Here is a 26,730-nt window from a genome sequence, read left to right as displayed (position 1 = left end):
AAAGATGGAGGGAAGGAGAAAAATCATTATGGAAAGAGAGGTTAGGAGGGAGAGGTATTCATTAAGAGAACATAGAGAGATGGAGGGAGGTAAGGATACATATGGAGATAAGGAGGGAAGGTGAGAGAGAGAGAGAGGGAGAGAGTACAGGAGAGACCTAGAGAGGGGAGAGAGAAAAAACAAAGAGAAGAAAAGGGGAGTAATAGGTCTAGATTTTTTGGTAGATAAAGAGGTGATGAGAGAGATAAGAGAAGGAGAGACTTCATAACAAGAAATGGGTAAGGGGTGATGGAGAGAGAGAGGTGGAGAGGAAGGGAAAGAATTGGAGATGGGATAAATAGAGAGATGAGATATGTAGAGCATGAGAGAGAGGTTAAATACCTAGATGGGAGAGATAGAGGAGAGATAGATAGAGGGTCTTAAATATAGGTGCCTAATGAGATATTAATGGATAAGTATAGAGGTGGAGAGGGAATGAGGGATAAACCTAGAAATTTGAGAGAGGGAGGTACAAAGAGTAGGAGGGAGAGGTGAAAACCTAGATAATGGAGAGAGGGAATAGATAGAAGAGAAAAGATATGACTAAGAGGGGATGGATGGAGAGGTAGAAATGGAGGGATTTAGATACCTAAGGAATGAGGAGATATATAGGTTTGGAGAGAGAGAATAGAGCGAGAGAGTTAATAAATGGATAGGGGTAAGGGAGAGGGAGAGAAATATGGAGATGGGGGGAGATAAATAGAGGGTGGACAATTAATTAGGTGAGATACCTAGAGGGGAAAAGAGAGGTGGGTAATAATATAGGGAGGGAGAGGTAGTGAAGTGAATAGGGAGGGAGGAAGAGACCTAGATATGGGGAGAGAGAAGATAAAAGGGATAGGTAGTGACCAAGAGAATGGAGAGGGAGGGGAGTGAAATAATAAGAAAATGAGAGAGAAGAAGAGAGAGGAAGAGAGTCAAGGATAGATATGGGGTTAAGGAAGGAATGAAAGGTAGAGAAGTTGGGTTTACCTAGAGAGGGGAGAGAGAAGTGAGAGAGACAAGAAAGGGATAGAGATAGGTCTAGAGTTTGGGGATGATAAAGAGAGTGCGATACATAGCTGAAGAATGCTAATAGGATCATGTTGATTACTAAAATTTGACTATGTTTGCTATTTTATATGATCCTCTTAAAACTAGAATCTACATTATAAGTCCTAGAGCTGATACCACTCTCAAACATCCTACCAATATATACATGAAATATAACTTAAAGTATAAGACATATTGAAATGTGACTTATAATTAAATGTTATATTTCATGTATATATTCTCCTTTGAGAGTGGATATAAATTGTGCCCAGATTGGAAAATCTACACACTCACAAAACCTTTACATTGGAAAATATGAAACATTTGGCACTCGCCAAATGCAAAAAATTGACTTTTCACATTTGGCGAGCGCCAAATATGAAAATTCAAAATTTTGCATTTGGCAAGCACCATATTTGGCACTTGCCAAATGGTTTGGATTGGAAACCACCAACCCTTTGGGTTGGATTGTACTTGGGCATCCAAACCAAAGGGTTGGACAACCATTTCAGGCCTAAGACATATTTTTATCAAAAGATTAAAAAATTTCACATATTTTTGGTCGTGCTCTCCATCAGGTTTGCACATGCTTCAATGAAGGGTGAACTCACAATAATGGTTCCCACTTTTTTGCCACTTTTGACACTGAGATGTACATTTTTAAAATAATCTTCAACTTCCGAGAACTATAACTTTTAAACTATTAAAAATTTGAAGTTGATGTAAATTAGTGATTTCTAGCATTTTGTTTGTAGATTCTATATACATTTTTTTCAAAATTTTTTGAAAGATTTTTTAAAAAATTTTCCATCTCCCTCGAAAAGTAGTTTTTTACAACAAACTACATTTTTTAAGAGTGATGTGCCTCCCGAAATGTATAACTTTTTTTCTATAAATGATAAAAACTCAATTCTTTCGAATTTTGGTTTGTAACATCAATATCCAGGGCTTGCATTTGGTTTTATAGCGATATGTTCAATATTTTTCATTTTATAAAGTTTTGAAGTCCGACTAGTCATAATTCAAACATAGGTTTACGTTTGAACACATAACTTGTTCTATATAAATCGAAATTCAATTTTATTTTTTTTGTTAGAAAGAAGACATCAATACCAAGGGAATAGATATTTTTCAGAATTTTTTAGAATTAGTTTCTTATTTTTCCCAATGCGTTGAACAGAGAAGTTCATGTTCGGTGAAAAACCAATTTTTAATAAAATTAAAAAATCAAGAACATAATAAATTCAAAATATTACAAAATTATATTCGTTGGAAAGCTTGCTTCGAGTACTACCATCTAATATTTTTGGGTTATCAAGATTATTTCATTCGTACATTGAACCAGAGCTCCGAAGTCATTAATTCTTCAGAACTCTAAAATTTTTTGGGAGAAACTTCTAATTTTTGGGGTTCGAATGAACACGAGTTCGATCGGATTGGGTTCGCTCGAACCAAAAGGGGTTCGAGAGAACCCCCATTCGCTCGAACAAGTGAGCTTGATTTTGGCATGCTCAATGTTCGAGCAAACCCACTCGATGTTCGAGCGAACCCAACTGAACAGTTTGGTTCGCTCAGACTCCCGGGGGTAGTCCGAGCGAACATTTGTATTTCGCTCGAACACTGGCAAATCCGAAATTCCCACTTTCGCCAAATTCCTTCGTTGGCAAAAGTGGGAACTAGCTTTGTGAATTCACCCTGAAACTAAAATAAATCACCATATCAACCTCAATCTCTCTCTTAGCTATCCAAGAATGTAATTTTTTTTGCATTTTGATTTCATTAAGGCTTTCATCTATAATTTATTTTGTTAGTGTGTCCATTTTTGGTCAAAAACCAACATGCACTATTTTCGGTATAGTTTTTTACACATTCATCGGATTTTAAAGAAACTTATATTTTTAGAAACTAGACTCCATTCTACACAATTTCAAAAAAAAAATTCATTTTTATTAGTTATCAAATATTTTAGGGGGGAGCATGCTCAAATTTCTATTTTTTTGGATGTGTCCACTTTCAAAATTAGTAAAAAATCATATGCTCATTAAAAAATTAGCTGAAAAATTTGGCATAAACTACAAGGTGTTAGCTAATTTCTCACTGAAGCAATTTTAATTTTTTTTTTAAAGTTAACATTTTTGGGGGGCCACAACAGACACTATGTTATGTTTTTTGCATAAAAACGGGACCACTTTTTGTGGCCCACCTTTTTGAAGCCCTTAATTTCCACCATTTTCAAAACAAATTAGTAGTTTATAAAGTAGACTCGAAGCACTCTGACTCTTGTTCTTGTTGCATCTTCAAATTTGGGATGTAACAATCTTCAATCTGTCGTTGAAGTTCAGACTTTGCTGATTTCCAAAAAAAGTGGCATCTTAAGACCCCATTTTGGTACCACAACTTGGTGCACATACCCGTATATACATACATACATACATATATATATATATATATATATATATATATATATATATATATATATATATATATATATATATATATATATATATATATATATATATATATATATATCTATTACTACTTATTGAGTTGCCATTAGTTTTATATCAAAAGTCATTCTATATACTCAAGTCGGTTACTACTATCGAAATATTTAGTCGGTAAGCACAGAGCATTCAGTTATAGAAGAAAGTAGTCACAGAGCCTAGTATACACCGAGCTGTCTATTGAGTAGCAATAATGTTACACGAGTTGATATACACCGAGTGAAACATTTTACCAGATTCATTGAACCTAGACACATGTGGAAATGTGTTACAAGATCGAGGAACAAAGAATTGTTATCACATTGGAAATTGCACTTCTAGATTGTGTATGATTTTGAGGTCATCTATCCAATGAAATATTTTGTATGGTTATTCATTCGATAAATCATGTTTGTAAGATCGAAGCAATGAACCAGATCACCGACATAAGAGATCTATTTATACAGCATGGATTGGGATCAAATAGAGATATAGAGGTATGTGTGTATGAGTGCAAAAAACATATGTGAAAAGCAAAATCATGGGAAAGCACTGAGTATTATGACTGTCAGAGACACAAAGGTCACCAAGAAGGATTTCAGAGAATAGTCAAAGAACAGAGTAAACAGAAGGGTTTACTGAGTTATTTTATGGGTTACCGAGGTATGCTATAAGCGAGGTAATCTCATTTTGAGCACATGGAATCTGCTATAACATTCTAGATGTAAAGTTGCAGATATTTGTAAAGATTTTATTATAATATTTTGAAGTTGTAAGAGAAACCTTTAACAAGGTAAAAGACTCTAACATAGTCTATAAATTGTAAAGCCTTTAACCAGGTGCATCATTCAGAATAAGTGTTGTAAAATCCTTTAGCAAGGTAGATCTAACGATCTTTATACTCCTAACAGGGTAAGCTATCAAAAATAGCTAAACATGTAGCTCTAACCAAGAACTCTTTATTATTGTAGTAGTGAAGTTGTGGGTGCCATCCCCACCGCAATTTTTCTCTCTAACCAAGAGTTTCTACGTAACCAAAATATATGTGTTATGGAGTGAATCATATATGATTGTTATTTATTTGTTTTAGCTCTATGTTATGTTACAACAGTTTTTGGTTTATGCATAATAGTAAAGATATTGTTGAAGAAAAGTTTTGAAGTACTGATTCACCCCTCCCCTCTCAGTACATTAGCTTTCCATATTGGGCCTAACAATTGGTATTAGAGCTTCAATCTTGGAAAAGGGTTTAACAGCCTAAAGAGAAAGATATTATCAATGGAAGGCTATAAACAATCTCAGAGAATTGTGTATCTGCAAGAAGAGTTGGATCATGCTAATCAAGTGATTGTAGACATGCAAAGACAAATGCAAAAATCATTGAAAGTTAGAAGAAGATTATCTGATGATTTACAGGAATCTCAAGAGCTAGTGGAACAAATTGAAACATCATATGAGAACAGTATATCTGAAGAGACTAAAGAGATGATTGGAGAACTGAAAGAAAAGAACAAAGCACTGACTAATCAGCTAAAAGCAATGAAAAGAGGACATGAACATTTCAGCACACAGATGACTAAGAATCTTGATGCATTAAGGACAGCCAAGGATAAAGTAAGAGATCTAGAAAGAGAAAAACAACAGCTTGAAGCATTAGTATCTGAAAAGAATGATGAAATCACAAGGTTGACTGGGATTCAACAAAATCTATTAGATCAATTGGGTTATGCACATCAAGAAGCAAATCTGAAAGATGATGAGAATTAAGCATTGAAACTTGAAGTATCAAGGTTGACCGATGAACTTGAAATAGAGAAGAAATCCAAAGAAACACTGAAGAAGAGTTATAAAGCATCAAAGATGTTGGATGAGCAAATGAATACAAAGAGACCCAACAAAGTTGCTGGACTTGGTTACAAAGGAAAAGTTTTGAAAAGAAAGAAACAGGATACATCATAGGTATCACCGATTCCTTCAGTAAAGCACCCAAACACAAGATCATTTGCAGCATCACCGAGTAAGAAACCAAAGAATGTTGCTGCACCAAAGGTACCAAAAACTTACAAGAAATCTACTCAGAGACTCATTTTGACTAGAGAGTCCAATGACATCGAATCTAAAGATGTAAGCAAATTTCAGATTGTCAAGAGTAAAAAGGTAGATGTACATAGTGTTGACAATTTTTGTACTAATCTGAAGCAATATGGTGGATTTGGAGCATTCAGATATGTTAAGTATGAATCCAGATCTGATGATGAAAAGAGACAAATTGAAGAAGCTATCATCTGCACACTTCTAAAATTTTGATTGGTCCCATTGGAAGTATCTAAATCTCTTCCAAATGAATTATATTTTCATATTGATAACAGGTGGAAGTATGCCATGGACTTAGAGAAACAAATGAGAGCAAGAAGTCTGGTACATCTTTTTCCAGACATGTCGGTAGATGAGATCATTGAACATCTGAAAAACTACTACACAAACTTCCTAGTCAAGCAAAGAGCTTTGAAATTGATGAATGGACTTTACTTGGATGTAGAGAATGAGACCAAAGAAAAATGGTAGGAAATTTTTCACATCAAGAATGCTGGTGAGCAAGCTAAAGTTGAAATAGTTGATGTCACCAAACAAGATCTTGATATCACTGAGCAAGGCCCTACTGACACTATACAAGTTGATGAGGATATCATGGACACCGAGGCAGAAGAATAGGAAATGATAGAAGGGAATACATATGCCAAATTGGTATCCAGTGAGTTAGTTTTGGAGCAAGTTCAGCCCTATCCTCCGGTCACTCACCCTGTTTCAATCGAGGCCCCTCAAGATACTAAACAAGGAATAGAAGGTCACAAATCTACAGAAGGAGAAACTACTTCTCAGGCCACCGAAGGACAAACTTCTCAAGCTCCTTCTAGCACTGAAAAATGTTACATCTGAGACCCCAAGCACAGAAGCACTGAAGGACACAACAAAGGCTACATTAGAGGTTCAAGAAATTGATAAAAGTGTTGCCTCCACCGAGCAACCTACTGAGGGTCAACAAGCCTCACAAGCCATTGTACTAGTTCAACTGGTGAAAGGTAAAGATAAGAAGATGAAAAAGCATAGTTTCAAATTAGATTTATCAGAACCTATAGTGTTGCTGAATGTAGACATATCCAAATTAAAAGGGCAAGCACTCATTGAATTCGGTGAACTATGCAAAGCCAAAGCCGAACAGGAGAAGAAAATGGCTATTCAAAAGAAAAACAGAGTACTTCAGAAGGTGAAAGCACTATTAATAAATATGCTACCTCAAGCTACAGTGACAACAAATGCAACCATCTATATTCAACTAGATGAACTCCTAACTAAAATTGAGACATCTGGAGTAGACGCATCTAAATATTTGAGCAAATTAAAGGAGAAAGAGCTCACTACTAAAATGATTGAAGAGGTACAAAAGGCTATTGCTATTGGCAAAGTAAAACTTGTCAAATTTTTTGTTGAGTTGTCCCCTCAACTCAAGCACATTCTTTATTTATTTCAGAAACTCTGTACATTCTCTTTATTCATTAAAGATATTAAAAATAAAAAAAAAGTGATTGAGAAAGAGATCACCGATCTCTCAAATAAGTTGACCACTGAGCCAAATTCTATTCAACATTTTTATACAAAGTTACAAAAGCTCATGGCTCAACAATTGGAACTCAGGAATGAAGAGCACAAGATAAGGATGGACATAATGACTCTTCAGACATTATTCATTCCTCATCTTTCATCCATCCAAGAGCAGATCAACAAGGCTACCTCCCTATCCACTCAGCAAGAGGGAAGCACCTTAGATGGACTAATTTCACTGTTAGCTGACATTACAACTCAGAATTCACTCATGGACAGTGTCAAGGATGCCCTCTCTGCCGCTCTTACCGATACAAGGACAAAGTATGAATCCCTTTTTGACCAGTTGCCTCCACTGAATGGTAACTAAGTTTTGATGTTTGTCCAAAAGGGGGAGTGAGTATAGTTTCAAAGTATCAAAGGGAGAGTGTAGTATACAGGGGGAGTATACTAAGCAGAATAGAGTATCTAGATGCACAACACTGACCAGTGATCACCGAGTAGTGAACCAAGCAGTTAATACAGGATATTAATCATCAAGCATGCAAAATCAGAGTTATGTACAACATATTGATAAAGGGAGTATATCTAAATATACTATTTTATTGACTCATGTATATACTGTCTATTTAGTCAAATTTTGTAAATATATAGATTTTTGAGTTATGACTTTGAAAGTAGTTTTGTCAAACATCTCAACTAATGTCAAAAGGGGAGATTGTTACTACTTATTGAGTTGCAATTAGTTTTATATCAAAAGTCATTCTATATACTCTAGTCGGTTACTACTACCAAAATATTCAATCGGTAAGCACAGAGCAGTCAGTTATAGAAGAAAGTAGTCATAGAGCCTAGTATACACCGAGCTATCTACCGAGTAACACTCTATGTCTACCGAGCAGCAATAATGTTACACTGAGTTGATATACACTGAGTGAAACATTTTACCAGATTCATTGAACCTAGACACATGTGTGGAAATATGTTACAAGATCAAGGAACAAAGAATCGTTACCACATTGGAAGTTGCACTTTGAGATTGTGTATGATTTTAAGGTCATCTATCCAATGAAATATTTTGTATGGTTATTCAGTCGATAAATAATGTTTGTAAGATCAAAGCAATGAACCAGATCACCGACATAAGAGATCTATTTATACAACATGGATTGGGATCAGATAGAGATATAGAGGTATGTGTGTATGAGTGTGAAGAAAAACATATGTGAAAAGAAAAATCATGGGAAAGCACTGAGTATTGTGACTGTTAGAGACATAGAGGTCACCGAGAAGGATTTCAGAGAATAGTCAAAGAACAAAGTAAACAAAAGGGTTTACTGAGTTATTTTATGGGTTATCGAGGTATGTTATAAGCAAGGTAATCTCATTTTGAGCACATAGAATCTGCTATAACATTCTGGATGTAAAGTTGCAGATATTTGTAAAGATTTTATTATAATATTTTGAAGTTGTAAGAGAAACCTTTAACAGGGTAAAAGACTCTAACAAAGTCTATAAATTGTAAAGCCTTCAACCAGGTGCAACATTTAGAATAAGTGTTGTAAAATCCTTTAGCAAGGTAGATCTAACGATCTTTATACTCCTAGCAGGGTAGGCTATCAGAAATAGCTAAACATGTAGCTCTAACTGAGCACTCTTTATTATTGCAGTAGTGAAGTTGTGGGTGCCATCCCCACAGCAGTTTTTGTCTCTAACCAAGAGTTTCTGTGTAACCAAAATATATGTGTTATGGAGTGAATCATATATGATTGTTATTTATTTGTTTTAGCTTTATGTTATGTTACATTATTTTTTGGTTTATGCATAACAGTAAATATATTATTGAAGAAATTTTTTGAAGTACTAATTCACCCCTCCCCTCTCAGTACATTAGCTTTCCATATTGGGCCTAACAATATATATACATATGTGTGTGTATATATATATATATATATATATATACATATGTATATATACATACATATGTATATATATATAGATACATATGTATATATATACATATATACATATATATATATACATATACATATATATCTATATATATATATATACATATGTATGTATATATACATATGTATATATAGATATATATGTATATATATATATAGATATATATATATATATATATATATGTATATATATATACATATATATATACATATATATACATATACATATATATACATATATACATACATGCATACATATATAGATATACATATATGTAAATATATATATATATACACACACACAGATATGTGTGTGTGTGTGTGCTTTATTATTTGAACTCTCAATTCTTTCTTTTAATTTGTTGTTGATCAAAATTATGATAGCAAAATGGTAATAATGTATTACATTATCTTAAATGTTTCAATAATAAATGTTATTTTTATTGTGCAAATTATTAGGAATAAAATGATTTATAATGATTTAAATTTGGGTTATTGAAAATTAATGTTAATTTGAAGTAATGGATGTTTAGAAGTTATTTTGGTGTCTTTGATATTATATTATGAATGGATCCTCTTTTGTATGGTATTATGAGACCTTGTATTTTCTTTCGGTTTTTGTCTATCATTTTGGTATACATAGATATGTTGTTCAAATGTATTTAGGTTCCAAAGGCTGGGACAATGTGAGAATTCCTATTTGTGTATGGTTACTCTTCATCTTTTAATGTATTTTGATTCATGTCTTGCATGACTTCTATGCTAGTCAATCTTTCTTTATTGCATTGAACCTCCTTGTTTTGAATCCTCTTCTAGCAAGCCAGTCAACCTTGCTATGGTAGAGGGGTCTAGACCCTTGATGTTTTTGGGTGTCATGGACCTTGTGTAGAATTTTGGATTCCTAGGTGCAAGTCAAGGCAAAGTGCCTTTCATTGGGGGTCGGGACCCAAAGTGGTCGCCAGGGTAACTCAATGAGAGTTTTGTAATCAAGTGAAAATTTAAAATAATGATCTAGGGTGGGTAGCTAGTTCACATTAATAAAGATTAAATTGTTTCCTCACTTACTCCTAAATGCTTGTATAGGTTCAAGGTAAGTTGAGAAGGCCTGAAATGCCATCCACCAATCTTGTCCCTTTGAAAGGTTGGTGTGGTCCACTAGTGTTTGTATGGGAGTCGGGGGTTGGTAGATGTCACTATGGTAACCTAGGAAGGGGGTCGGGACCTAGGGAAGACTCATCGGGGTAACTCATGACAACCTAGTGATGACACTCTTCATTATTGCATACCTAGTGGTCTCTCATGAATTTGTGCTTCTATGGATTTATTGGGCTTCTAGAAGTTGGTTGATTTACTTTTTATTTCTTTTGATTATAGCCTTGTGAGCCTCGTGTGAGTTATATGTATCCTCTTATATGTCCTTTCGTCTCTTGGGTCTAGTTGATACCTCCTAGCACGGGGGTTGGACCTGATGGTACCACATGGCTGGGTGGAGTGCTATTCGCACCAATTGGGTTTTGGTTCATCCTACATCCTGTTTGTGATGGATCATGAGGAGATTGAAGACTTTCATTATGTACTAGATTTATGTTTTCACTCTATTGTTTGTATTCTTGGAAATTATATCCTTATGGATACCCTGTAATGTAATCGATGATCATATGTATATTCTCATGGAAATATATTATGTATCATGAACTTTGTAATATATAGTGCTATCATAATTTATGATGCTTCATATGTTGTTGTTTGTATGGTTAATGTTATTCTTGAGTAACATCATTATGGGGCCTTGAGGACTATTGATAGATATTACTTGTATAGTTTATCTTTATCTTTTAGTATCATGTTACTCCATGTATTTGTATGATTTATTTTTTTAATATTTTTTTTTCATTCATTTTCATTGTGTGTATGGTGAAAACCGGATAATGGAAAGAACAATATTGAAAGACTAAATGAATTCAACAACAAAAACTCTAGCCTAACAAAAACAAAGATCCACCATAACATATGAAGATTACCTTAGAGGACAATCTCAATCAACAAAATCACAAAGATTATACCATCATGTATGTCCACTAGGATTTGAATTTCCATTCTTCCTATCTCCATTGATCTTGCTTGATATATTTTCTCTTAGATTTTATGTGTGCACAAGAGCTCAACAAAGAACGGAAATGTGGTTGATAGCTTGATCACAAAAAGGCTTGATTGCATAAGATTGATTAGAATGATAGGAGAGATTGATAATGAAAGACACATCCTCTTCTATAGAAGATACTATAGGAAATGGAGGGATAAGATTAAGAGGTTTAAAAGATAAATGGTTGGCTAGGATTAAAGGATAGGTAGAAGAAATAAGAAAATAATGAGAGGGTAGGTAGTGTAGGAATTAAGAGATGAATGACATGTTTCATGCATAGAAAAGGTTAATGAGTTAATTAAATAAATAAATAATTATTTAATTAATATAAGAAATGGGATCAACTAAATAAATAAAAGTATTTATCCAATTTAGGAAAAGGACAATTTAAATAAATGAATGGATTTATTTAAATGAGGAAAGGCTAGAAAAGGATAAATGAATTAATTAAATAAATAAAGATTTATTTAATTAATAGAAGAATTAGGCATAAAATAATTAAATAAATAAAAATATTAATTTAAGTAGACAGGACAATTTCAGTTGTCTACATTTTGCCCCTCTTTGAGACAATGCAACTTGTTGTGTTGGCTCAAAGAAGATAAGATAAACTAATACAAACTTTTCCCAAGATGGGAATGATATTCCCCCATGAGAGATTAGATAAAAATGTCTAAAAAGATCACAAACAATCTCTTGATAAGAAAGAAAGGCTAGAAAGGATTGACAAGATAGGATAGAGTGATAGAGTCACGGGATAAAGAAGACTGACTTGGGAAACTAGGGCTTGGGTAGTCTATAAGATAGACTACGAGGGAAAAAATCCTCATTGTCATCCATGCACCTAAGAGATCGAAGTGCAGAGAGAGCATAGAGCAGTCAACAACGTTGGCATTGGTGCATAGATTCGATCACGTTCACTAATATCAAAGGCCATTGGATGCAGGAGAGCCAGTGAGTACCACAAAACTTCCTTGTACCTTGTTCCATTAATTGTATTCATAAATGCATGTTAGGTAGGTGAATAAATGCATATTAGGTATGTCTTAGAAATTTGTCAAGCAGAGAAAGAGATGTTAAGGTGTGTCTATGTTGGTGCCACACGTGTTTGAGTAGGATAGGTGCATCTGTGTTGAATTGAAACATGTCTATGGTTTCAAAGGCATCCATGTCAAATGCGAGCGCATTTGCAAAATGCAAGCATGTCTATGCAAGGCAGGCACATCTATGCAGAATAAAGGCATGTGTGTGTTTCAGATGCATCTGTGAAAGGCAAAAATGTCTGTGAAGTATGTACACATTTGTGTAAAGAATGTGCATTTATGTCTTCAAGGTCTAATCGACAGTTCTATGATAAACATGTGTTGTCAATTGGATAAGCTGCTGAGAGGGTACACTCAAACAGGTCTTCTAGGGAAGACTAGGATAACAGATAGGCCTAGGACTGACGATTTTGCTATAGAGAATATGTTGCTAGTCAGCAAACTACTCAAGGAGATACACTCAAGTAGGGGCCCTAGGATAGGATAGAGTGAGGCACTTTGTGATCAACATGGAGTACCATTAGGATAGGAATGGACAATTCTGTGATAGAACATACATTGCCAATTAGGCTAAGGCTGAAATTGATAATTTTGTGATAGAACATATGTTTCCAATTGGATAAGCTACTCAAGAGGATACACTCAAGTAGGTTCCCTAAAAGATAAGATAAAATGAGCACTTTGTGATAAATAGGGTGTACTACTAGGATAGAGTGCCATATGATAAATATAAGCACTAGGATAAAAAAGAACTACTTTGTGATGAACAAGGAGTACTACTATGATAGAGTGCCATATGATTGATATAAGCACTAGGATAAAACAACAACACTTTGTGATAAACGGGGAGTACTACTAGGATTGACACCATTTATTTTCTTGACTACAAGAGGACCTATCGATGCTAGAGTCATAGGAGAGATACCCTTCGACTCAGGGATGACAACCAGAGCTGACATTGGAGGATAGAGCAGCAGATGAGGCCATGGGCTTACAATATATTATGTATATACCTGAATTTTGGGTGAGCATGGGATTATTGACTACATTAGCTAAGAGATGGCACTTAGAGACATGCATGTTTCATTTTTTGATGGGTGAGATGACAATCACCTTAGAGGTTGTGTACAGGATACTATGGATACCGATCGATGGGGAGTTGGTTCCTTACAATCGATAGGGAGATTGAGATGCATTGAGATGAGTGTTCCAAGATCCAGGACTGGAGATGAGGGTAGGACACCATGATAGTGATAGGATTGGCTTTACGGGTGATGTTGGCAAGAGTGATCAGTGGGTTTCTCTGTCCGGATAGGGTGGCACAAGGGCTGAATATGGGATGGGGGAGGACTCTGGAGACATTGGTGACAGAGCACACTAGGTTTGCATGGGGACTATGTCTATTGGCACACTTGTATTATGAGTTGTATCAATTTGTGTATCATGGATCAATGGGATTGGGGTGTAGAGTGACATTACTATAGGTATGGGCATATGAGAATCTTCTGGTTATACAACTGATACACTTTAGAGGTAGTGGACATGGGCACAATTATGTGCATCTATATGATATGATTACTTCCCAACCACTGATTGGGAGGCTAGAGTATTGGTGCTAAGTGATTGATGAGTTAGATAGTGTGATATGGAGGCCTTATCTAGATTGTGAGGAGTGGGAGGATGACACAGTCGAGTTGCAATATGTGTTCAGGACTAGGTATCTGATTGGGAGGACAATATATGTTATTGAGCGGCAGCTTATTGATAGAGTATGCAGGCAATTTGGCAGGATACATCAAATGCCACATGGCTCATGGATGTATGCATAGACAATGAGAGATCAGGCACATTAAGGTCTATTATTTTCTTATGATCAGGTAGTGGCACAGATGCAAGAGATGGTTCCCATGCCTTGGGATATTTGGGCAAGTGTGGAGGATGTAGGGATGGATGCGGAGTATAGTGCATATTGGACAAAGCATCCATTTCCACGACTAATGGATCCAAGGAAGCTTATAGAGGGTGATGGTGGATATGATAGTGGGGATGAGGGTAGCTTAGAGGAGAGATGGAGGAGAGGAGAGATTGGCTCATGTATTCAGGGGTAGAGGTCTACCTTTACAAGTTCCAACAACACAGGTTCCTGGACAGGGATAGTGATAGGGACAAGGATAGCCATAGGAGTAGCCATAGGGACAAGGGGACTAGGGAGGAGAGCAAGAGGATGAGATACTATCCTTGAGAGAGATCTTCTAGGGATAGGAAGATGAGATTCAGGACCTAGAGAGGGATGGGACTAGGCTTAGGAGATAGCTGAGGGACACTGAGCAACAGAGAGATCAGTCTATTCAACGCTACACAAAGGCTGAGGCAGCACTAAGGGTAGGCTGGCAGGCAACAGAGGACACTGGGGTTGATTAGACCTATGTTCTATGATTAGGGGAGGAGATAACCTACTTGAGAGATCTATATTATGGATTTGTACGACTAGATTAGCAGGCTAGGAGCTTCTAGAGACCATCACAGACTATGACAATGATTGGAGTGAGAGACAAGAGATAAATGTCTAGTGGTGGGGTCATGGGTCCTCCACCACCACCAAATAGAGGGGGTAGGAGAGATGATCCTAGGGTGTGAAATTTTAGGGCTTAGACTCCATTGAGGTCAGCTGGCTCTAAGGGAGGGAGTTCATCATAGCCTTAGAGGGATCCCTATGTATCAATTTTGTACCATTTTTGTATGATAATGTAGACACCTTTGGGTGATTTTGTAGCCATATGTATTTTGACATCATTGTATCATGAGACCTATGATTTTGATATATATATGAGATGATTCATCCTTGCGGAAGCTATATGCATGTGTATCTATGTGACTCTTATGAGATACATGTATCTATGATGCTTATGATATGGATGCAGATATATATACATGATGAAATGCAATATTTTTGTTCTTTTATGTTTTATATGTTATAAGAATGTAAATATGAATGTATGAAATGCATATGAATATGATAATGCAAATAACTATTTACATGATGAGAATGTAAAATTTGCTAACATGTGTTGTCTGCAGGATATGGTGCAATTGTGATATCTATATGTATGAAATGCTAATATGTGGTAATGCAGCTGCAAACTACATGAAATGCAAATATTTTTAGCGTGTCATTATACTTAGTCATGTGATAGTGGACTGCACGGACTCAAGAAGGACAATGGAGGTCAATCAAGAAAGGGAGATGGAAGGTAGAAGATATGGAAGTGAAAGAGCTTATTGTGGTTTATCATCATTGAGCTTTATTATGGCAAATAGGTTATGACAATCCATATATAGGTTTGACCCAGAAAGTCATTGTACCTATTTGCATGGAGATCAAACATTCGCAAACAAGGAATGCCCCAGTTCATACTAGACTCATATTTTCCTTATATCCTTGGAAAAGTCATAGCATTACTAAGATACAATCTACAAACAACAAAACAAAAAGGTGAACATATCCCATCCTCGCCTTTCTAGTCAAAGACATTCTGGAGATAAAATATCTAGTCAAAGACATCTTGGAAAAGCTAAAAGAAATGTCACCAAAAGATAAATTCAAAAGAAAACCAAGACTCGACACCAACATCCACTGTATTCCTCAAGTTTAGTGTCTCCTATGACTTGTATAAGTCTATTTGATTGTGGTCACAATATTTTTGGTCACAAAAGGATAGATAGCACTGGACCATAATGTTGTCTAAGTCTACCGAAAGAGTTGATTTGTTGAAAGCCCACTGTTGTTGTGTCTCATCTGAAACTAACTGAATCAATGAGAGTGATACTTTATTGTGAAGAAGTCAAAACTTTATTATGGATCCATGATGCAAGTCTTTCTTTATTATGGATTATGCATGGATTGACTGAAGAAAACTAGAAAAAACTGTACTCCTTAGAACGTGTGATGCTCTTAGTTTGACACCTATAACTAGACTTAGGATTTGCCTTAGAAAAAAATAGGAGCTGATTTATTATGGATGGAAAGAGGTGAAAATGAAAGGATTATTATGAATGGCTATCCAATCTTGGGTAGATCAATAATAAGCCATGATGGGAATGGGTAAGTTTATTATGGATGGATAGGCTATGAGTGTGTGCAAAGTGAAAGGATGAGATTGAATCCTGAAGGAGGGAGAAGAAATGTCTCTACACATGGCACCAGTAACCTGGTTTTCACCATGGTACTTGCCTAGGGCACCATCGAAGTGGTTTTCACTGTTGGACGAATTTATTTCTCTTTATGTTTTTCTTTTTTCTTTTTCAATTTTTTTTTTTTTGAATTAGGTTATTTTGAAAAGCTATGTGTAAAACCTGCGAAGGTGCATGTTGTTGATCAGATCTTCCAAAGGTTCTCCATCTGGTGTTGAGAGTTGATATGCACCTGATCCATAAACTGTGGTGATGACATAGGGACCAAGCCAATTTGGTTCAAACTTGCCTTTCTTCTCTCTGTCTTGTTGATTTCTAGGATTCTCCTTGAGAACTAAGTCACCCACCTCGAATGTGTGAGGCTTTATCTTATGATTGTAACTGCATTTTTCCTTGACTGAATGATATGTAGCTCGAGTGATTGTCTTCCTTGATAAAGGAACTAAGATAGAATTACTAGCATGTGGATTACACAGGCCCGTATGCGTGTCTCCTAAAGAATTTTGGGCATCCCTGATAACAAAGTCCCTCGAGGAAGCTCCATTAAAGGTCTGTTGATGTGATGTATTACCAAAAGAGGATGGATGTGTAGAACAAGTGGATGAGTTATGAAGGTTTATGATTGTGAAAAGAAGTGAAAGTAGGATAAAATGATGAATACTTAGGATCAACAAGTATGCTTTTTGACTTAAAATTGTAGAACTTTTGCCCCCAATTATTTTGATATTAGGGGAGATCATCTCTTGCTCTTTTTCTTTCATAGGATTTTTATCTTTGACCTTGATTTTTGCAGAAACCAATAGCTTTTGATTTTGATTTGGACTAAAGGACTTTTCTTTATTTTTGACTTTTAGATTTTTCTTTTCATAGCTTGATTTTGATCCCCAACAAGTAAGGGCTTTTCTGATTCTTGTTGATCCAAGTCTAGGAGTAGAGTGGAAATGGAATGAGTGGATGATATGGTAAGGCTATGTGATTTCTTAAGAGGATTGATGATACAATCAATAGATTCTTTGCTATAACCACTCTTAGGACTATTGATATCAAGAGTTGCTTGCACCACTAGAGGAGATTTGCATTTAGACTTAGTAGCCACAACACTAGGTGGTTCATACCTAATTCCTTGGCATTGCAAATTGTTTGTAGGTTGTTCCTATCAACTGAATACCTTAGGAGATAGTGGGAGTTGATCAACTTAAAAGATATATTCACCACATCCCATGTCTTTAATCTTGAACTTTTCTTTGAGCTTTTCTTGTTTTGATGTAGAAGCTTTCAAGGATTGTTATTTCTGATGAAGGAATAGTCTCTCGATTGACTAGGATTGTTATTTCTGATCTAGGGTGCACATTTTTGCAATATATGAATGGGTTTGGATCAGCTTTGACGGTCACTTCAATTCCATTGTGTGGGAACCTGATATATCGATGATATGTTGAAGGAACATTTCTCATTTCATGAATCCATGGGTGTCCCAAGAGTATATTGTATGTGAGATCTAGATCAAGGACTTGACAAACCACATCCTTCGTTATTGGCACAACTCTGAGAGGTAAAATGACTATGCCCCTGGATGAATGTTCTTCGTCATCATATGCCTTGATGGTAATTTTGTATGTAGCAATCACATCTTTATTTGAGTATCCCAATTGTTTAATAGTGTTCAAAGTACATATATTGAGACCAGCTCCTCCATCTATTAGGACTCATTTTATTTGATGTTTTTGTAGTAAGGCTTCAATGTGTAAAGGTTCATTATGTGGTTGGCTTACAAAGGCCTCATAAGCTTCAATGAATGTAAGGGAATGTGGAACGGAAAGGTATCCCACCATGGCTTGAAACTGATCGACGTTCAGATCAATGGGTATAGAGGTCTCTCTTAGGACTTTGTCAACTATGGCTTTATGCAAAGGAGAGATACACAATAGTTATAGGATTGAGATAAGCGCAGGTGTCTTCCTTAATTATTCTACTAGGTCGTACTCAGGTTTGGCCAATGAGGAAATGGTGGTTTTAGCTGGAGCATCTAGCAAGGTGACCTTACCTCGATGAGTTTTGACATTACATTCAGAGGTAGATTTAGAAGAAGTTCCAATGCCTTTTAGGACAACTTTGGCTCTTTGAGTAGAAATTTTAGGCATTTTGTCCTTTATAATAATAGTAGAAACATAGTTGTCCATTGAAATATGGTTAATGGTTGAATCATAGTCATAGGTCACTTTGGTATAGTTGGCTTGATTATCTGTGGCTTTGTATTTTCCCTTGTCATGTTTAGGGAATGGTTCCTTAAACATCTCATGTTCTTGATTAGATGTATGTCCCTCTATCTCAATGTCACCTCTATCAATAAGATCATGTATAATGTTCTTCAAGCGATGGAAATTTCCTATTTTATGTCCCTTGCTCTTGTAATATTCACACTACTCATCGTCCTTCCACCAATTTGGTTTGACTTTTTGCTCATATGGAGAATTGTCTGGAATCATTATTATCTTGTTTGCCACTAGCTTCCTAAAAGCTGACTCAAGTGGTTCTCCCAATGGGGTATATTTCCTTCATGGTTTTAAAGTTGCTTGACTATTTACTTGGTTTCTTATAGAAGAACTTGATCCCGAAAGAATGATTTTTTGTCTCACTATGTTAGCATCAACAACACAATCGTTTACTATGTTCTTGTTCTTGTTCTTGTTCCAAAATCATGGCTTGTCCTTTCCTTTAAAATCCCCTTTATTTTCTTTGAATATCTTGATGATTCCTTGCTCAATTAAGACCTTCTCTATTGCTAATACTTTCTCAATGACGTCCTTGAAAGTGGACAAACAATATTTCCACAAGTCATAACCAATTTCTCTATTGACATTCTATGTAAACATCTCTACCATTTTTTTTGTGGAATTTCACAAGAGCATCTACTAGCTAAATTCCTCCATCTTTGTAAGAATGATGAAAATGGCTCCCCATCTTTCTGTTTGGTATTGCACAAAGTGGAAACTGATATATTTGTCTTTATTTTATATGATAAATTTGGAAGAATGCCTCTGCTAAGTCACCCCATAAATTAATTCTAGGTGGAAGTTGGGAGAACCATTCCATAGCTTGTTCACCTAAGCTTTGTGGAAAAAATCTCATCAAGTATGTTTCTTCTGCTGCTACCTCAATGCAAGCTGTGAAAAACTATCTTATATGTGCCTTAGGGTCTCCTTTGCCTTTGTACTTATAAAAATTTGGTGCTACAGAGTGTGTAGGAAATAGAGGCATTGGAATTATTTTATCAAATGGATAGGGACATATATCTGTCATTGTGTAAGCTGGTTTTGGTGTATTGATGCCCTCCATCTTCTTTTGTAAGTCCTTTATATGTTGTTCCAAATTGTTTTTGGGTGGAGACCAACTTCTTGGACCATATCCCATGCCTGAGCCACTAGGTGGAGGAGGAGGATACTGCATATATGAATGGTATTGATTGTAAACATGCTCATATGGAGGAGATCTATAATTATAATGTGTGTAGGGACCACTTGATATAGGTTTATAAGGCATGTCATGAGTTTTCTCTTGTGTATTGCCTCCAAATTTAACATGGGGTTTTCTTGTGTCTAAATTTTGAGCATGCCTCTGAATATCCAATTTCTTTTGAGGTTGGTCCTTAGCAATGGTATGCGATTGAGTGTATTTATCTGCATAAGATTTCAATAAAGGTCTGCGTAGACAGAGTTGTTCATGAGATGTTCTTTCGTGAGTACCATAAGCTTGACCATGTGTATTTAGGACCTTAGGTTTTTGAAACAAGGATGATGGTGACTCAGGGACGAAACATGGTCCCCTAGTACCTCCACTATTAGGTCTCCTTTGATCCATATTGAGTTGACTTTTTTGAGTAGGTCAATTTTCCAATATTTGGGACATGTCAAAATAATGAGGTATCTTAGCTCCACTTTGTGCCATCACTTGTAGGAAATATTGTCTATCTCTTTTCATGATCTCTTTAGCCAATCTATTAAAATGGGGATCCATGATAGTTTCCTCCACCTCTGCTGAGTGTATCAAAATATTGTCGACATTGTCATTTTGTGCATCATTGTTGTTTGTATCATCCAGGTTCTCAACATTCTGAATGTTTCTATAGATGTCCATTTCAGGTAATGTGGTATGATCAAAATTGAAAAAGATATCATTGTCATACTCATAGCCACTCATGCTTGCAAACTCTTGAGCCTCTTTATCTTCCCTCCTATATTTTTGGGAACAGGTTTCAACCATGAACTAGGTCTTGACCAAGATGTGTGAGACTAGATGAAAATTGAAAGAGTATGGAATACCAAGAGGTGTATGGAATGTAAATGAATATGAGGTGTACTTGCAATTTCCAAAGTGTAAGACCAATTATGTATATAGTAGAGTAGGTGTGACTTCCAAAGAGATGATAGATCTATTGATGAGGTAAGTTGACCTTGACTCCAAGTAAGACCAAATGAGACCTAAAGGTGATAGACCTTGGTGAGGGACCACTTAGAAAAATGTTGTTGTATGTATTGTGCTGACAAAGAAAGATGAGGACAAGCAAGTGACCTTTTGACTCAAGTTTAGACAAATGTGAATGTAATGCAAGGTGTAAGGAAATGATGAACTTTGCGAGACCCAAAATAGGTTGAATTTTAGATGAAAACCCGAAGAAATAACCTAGGAAGTTCAAAAATTTTGAAACGGATTTCTCTTGTTTGTTGGACTATAAATTTTCCCAATACTGAACACAGACGCTCCTGTATACTTCACAGACGTGGTTACCCAACACAGACTGGACTAGATACTGCACAGAGGCATTTCTGAAAATCTTGTGAATGCAGCTTGCTATTATAACAGGGATGTGTTTCTATCCTACATAGACGCAGTTACAAGACATAGATGTGTTTCTGTCAAACACAGATGCGTTTAGAAAACCTGAGTGTAATTTATCCAATTTGTGAAGTTGTTGTTGTGACCAAATCTAAATTTTTGATCTTTTTTCATGACAAGAGGACACAATGTTGATGAGGACTCTATGTTTGTAAGTGTTTGGACTCAAAATGACTCAAAAGAAAGTGTGTTGTTTGATGTAAAAATGTTTTACATACAGATGAAGACACAAAAGACAATGTTTTGATGTTTAATCTTGAATGTTTGAATGTTTAAAAGAAGACAAGCACAATTCCTATGGTTGGCCAGAACAATAGTTGTTGATTCCATATGGGGTTTCCCCCAAGGCTACTCTATTCAAAGTGGATACTTAGATGCTTGACCCCACTGGCTCCACCCTTAGCACTCACTTCTTCGAGGCAGCCAAGCACTAGTCCCCATGAAAACTCCCCATGGTGAACTTTGTATCTCTACTAATAACCATATGTGTGTGGGCCGCTCCAGAGGTCTGACCTCCTGCCCCAACAACTAGAATGATTTTGGTTTTTTAAAACAAAAAAGGTGCTATTAAGGGCATCCGCTCATGTGGCCATACATGTGGCACTTTCAGCTTTGTAAATATAAAAGGCTCCTAGCCAAAAGGGGTTACACCCTACTATTGATCAAATAAATTTGATCAAACGGGTTTATGGGGAGACATAGTGTCGATATGAACTAATAAGCACACGTTACCCATGGCTTTCACCATGGATACAATTACTTATAGTGGTTCGAAAGAGGGAGATGTGCCTTGCTACCACTTAGGTTGTTCCCTCCTCACTAGTAGTCCTAATGACCACACAGGGAGGCAAACCCTCTAAAGATTAAACACAAAGAGCCTATTGCTCAAGACGCAAAAGACACTAGTTCAATTTCAGTGCAACAATTGAAGTGTTTGCTAATATATGAAAACAAGACACACAATGTAAAATCAAAAGAAAACCCTTGCCAAGGTCCTGCAACAAAGATTTATTAGTAATTTGGATTGTTTCAAATGATTACCCTTTCCTGCAAGCAAACAAGTTAGGTTTATTTTAATAAAATCCCAAAACATTGTGAAAAAAAGGGGCCATCGACATGCGATTCGATTCCAAAGACAAGTTGCACCACTTTGTTAGTTGGATCATAAGATATTAGCTCAAATAAAACAGATTTGAAACCTTAGATGCAAGCCAAAATGATGAAACAAAAATTGAAAAATGCAAACCGAACACAGACACGATTCTGCCCTATACAAATGCGTTTCAATGCCCCACATATGCATTTCTACAAAAAGCAAAACACAAAAATCCTGCAGAATATAGACGCGGTTAAAATTATCACATACATGATTAGATTTCAGATATGTGATTATATTCCCCACAGATACACCTATAATGAAAGCCTACAATCTGGAAAATAAAAATACCGCCTAAAACAAAGACGCAATTAAGAGGTTCACAGACATGGTAGAAAATCAAAAATGTAGTTCGAGAATGTGCAGACATGAAAAGTCAAAATATTGTCAAAAATGTTAGATCTGTAACTTCAAAAACACAAAATCTACAACAAAAGATGTTAAATGCAAAAGGGAGAAGAGTCCCACTGGGTGTGCCAAAATGTGTATGGTGAAAAGTGAATAATGGAAATAACAATATTGAAAGACTAAATGAATTCAACCACAAAAACCCTAGCCTAACAACAAGAAAGATCCATCATAACATATGAAGATTACCTAAGACAATGTAAATCAACAAAATCTCAAAGATTATACCATCACATGTCCTCTAGGGTTTGAATCTCCATTCTTCCTATCTCCATTGATCTTGCTTGATATATTTGCTCTCAGATTTTATGTGTGCACAAGAGCTCAACAAAGATTGAAAATGTGGTTGATAGCTTGATCGCAAAAAGGCTTGATTGCATAAGATTGAGTAGAATGCTAGGAGAGATTGATAATGAAAGAAGCATCCTCTTATATAGAAGATACTGTAATAAATGGAGGGATAAGATTAAGAGGTGTAAGAGATAAATGGTTAGATAGGATGGTCAGATAGGATTAAAGGGTAAGTAGAAGAAATAAGAAAATAATGAAAGGGTAGGTAGTGTAGGAATTAAGAGATGAATGACATGTGTCATAGGTAGAAAAGGTTAATGAATTAATTAAATAAATAAAAATTTATTTAATTAATAGAAGAAATGGGATCGATTAAATAAATGAAAGTATTTATTTAATTTAGGAAAAGGACAATTTAAATAAATAAATAAATTTATTTAAATGAGGAAAGGCTAGAAAAGGATAAATGAGTTAATTAAATAAAAAAAGATTTATTTAATTAATAGAAGAATTAGGCATAAAATAATTAAATAAGTAAAAAATATTTATTTAATTAGATAGGACAATTTTAGGTGTCTACACATTGTTCTATTTATTTAAGTCATTTGGGCCTCATAGCGGGGCGTTACACTTGGTATCAAAGTCCATGTTTAAACACTGAGTTCTTTGGGTGTTCTTGGGTTCATTTATTGTTGTATGTTTTTTGCATGTGCTTTATTCTATTTTAAGTCTATCTCATTTGTGTTGTCATGCTATCCAGAAGGATGCTGAGAGCACGATGTAGAGGTCATGGAAGAGGCCAAGGTAGGGGACATGGTAGTGGGGTAGAATTTGATAGTACCCCCTCATATAGTTCCCATAGAGATTTTGGGAATCAAAATCGTGAGTAGTAAGCTACGACAAGAAATCAGTTGAAAATTTTGCTTGAGCATTTCCTTAACCGATTGGGTCCTTGCCAGGAGAAGGGGGCTCATGAGAGGTCACCTGTGAGGACTGTTAATGACTTGAAAGAACAAGAGGCTTCATACATGAGGGATTTGATGAGAAATCACCCTCCTAAATTCAATGGTGTTGGAACTGGTCTTGAGGTAGATAATTGGTTGATAGAGCTAGACCGATATTTTTATATGCATCCCTTCACTACCAATACTGAGGCAAGATGTGAAATTATGAATCTGAAGGGTTTCACATCCACCTAGTGGTAGTTAGAAGAGAAAAATCTTCACCTAGATATTATCACCATCTCTTGGAAGTTGTTTGTGGAACAATTCCAGACACGGTTCGCACTGGATCATTGGAGGCAATGTAGAGAAGATTATTTCCATGATTTGTGTCAGTTAGACATGTTGGTAGAGTAGTATGAGCATTGTTTCTATGAGCTCAAGAGGTATGTAGGAATCAAAGATGATGAGACTATGATAGTACAACACTTTATCAGAGGTCTCAATGATCAAATTAGGGGAGACGTGCGAGTTTTCGAACCTAAGACCATGGATGTTGCAATTGATAAAGTCCATTTATTTAAGGAGAAACTTGCTAGGGCACATGAGAATCACATTGGAGTGCAGACTAGTTGTACACCCGCTAGCGGTCAAGGTTCTAGAGCAGCATAGTCTCATGGAATGAGATTATTCCATGGTTAGTAGCAGCATCAGTCAAAGAGTAAGAACTCCTTTTATCAATAGAGTGGGGGTTCTAAGTCAAGAAAGAATAGGAATTGGAAGAGGATCGAATGTGACCACAATGACCAGCCTTCTCAGAATACACAAATAGTAGCTAGTAGAGGTGGTCACCAGTAGTCGAGTGCACCTTCTACGAGTGGTGGTTTTGATCGGAGTACAGGATGTTTCTTTTGTGGTTAGCAGGGTCACATTGCTAGATATTTCCCTAAGAAGGGTACTTAGGGATCTACCTATAGGCCAGTTGCTTCAGAGCCTAAAATTGGAGATGTTGGTAGGAGCCATAGGATTCATGCAGTAGTTGACAACTACCAAGAAGAATATTAGAGTACGTTGGTGGAGACATTAGGTGTATTGCATGATAATATTGTTATAATGATGTATGCATAAGGGATGCTAGTTATTTGCTATGTCAGTGAATGACTTGGAACTAGATGAGAGTTGGGAGGTATCCCTCGATGATCATCCCTTATTGAAGGAGTTTGCGAATATCTTTTCAAGTCAGATTTTGGGAATGCCTCATAAGAGGGACATTGATTTTAGGATTTACTTGGTACCCAGAGATGAATGCATGTCACCAACACCATATCGGATGCCAACACAGGAGCTGGAGTAACTCCATTTTTAACTGGAGGATCTGTCAAGACAAAAGATTTTATCCATCCTAGTGTCTCTCCTTGGGGAGCACTACTATATTTGTGAAGAAGAAGTATAGGTCACTTCTCTTGTGCATTGATTATCGACAGCTAAACAAATTTACAGTGAAGAATCGCTACCTATTGCTAATGATTGATGATTTATTTGACTAGATCAAGGGTATGGAGGTATTTTCTAAGATTGATCTTAAGTCAGGTTACCACCAGTTGAGGATTATGGAGGCGGATATTCATAAGATAGCTTTTTGCACTTGCTATGGCCATTATGAGTTTACTGTCATGCCATTCAGGTTGACTAATCCACCATATATCTTCATGAGCCTTATGATTGGGGTGTTCAAAACTTATCTAGATAGATTCATCCTTGTGTTATTTGATGACATACTGGTTTATTCTAGGACCATGGAGGAGCATGAAGAACATCTGAGGTAGGTAGGTCAATATCTAAGGGACAACCAGTTGTATGCTAAACTAGAAAAATATGAATTCTTCCAAAAACATATCAAGTGCCTTGGGAATGTTATTTGTAGAGATGGTATTGCAGTGGACCCCTAAAAGATTGAAGCTATTATCCAGTGGCCTGCACCTATGAACATTTCTGAGGTTTCACAGTTTCATGGGTTTGGCAGGTTACTATAAGAGATTTGTTTAGGGGTTTTCTATGATTTCTCATCCCATCACTTCCCTACAGAGGAAAGGGAAGAAATTTGTGTGGTCAAAGAAGTGTGAGGAATATTTTTAGGTTCTTAAGAAGAGGTTGACCAGTGCACCAATTTTGTGGTTCTTGACCAGTCTAGGGATTTCATGGTTTGCACAAATGTGTCCTTGGAAGGGTTAGGAGCAGTGTTAATGGAGGATGGGAGACTGATTTATTATGAGTCCCGTATAGTCAAGAACCATGAGCCTAATTATCCTACAAATGATCTTGAGTTGGAAGACGTTGTGTATGCTTTGGTTCATTGGAGACACTTTCTCTCTAGGTATCAATTTGACTTGCATAGAGATCATCATAGCTTGCAGTACATATTTACATAGCCGGACTTGAATTCTAGGTAGAGGGGGTGGATGGAATTATTATGTGATTATGAGTTTGAGGTTAAGTATATCCAGGGAAAGGAGAATGTAGTTGCAGATGCCCATAGTCAT

The sequence above is a fragment of the Cryptomeria japonica genome, chromosome 4 (assembly GCF_030272615.1).
Source record: "Cryptomeria japonica chromosome 4, Sugi_1.0, whole genome shotgun sequence".
NCBI lineage: Eukaryota > Viridiplantae > Streptophyta > Pinopsida > Cupressales > Cupressaceae > Cryptomeria > Cryptomeria japonica.
This window is presented reverse-complemented; position numbering follows the sequence as displayed.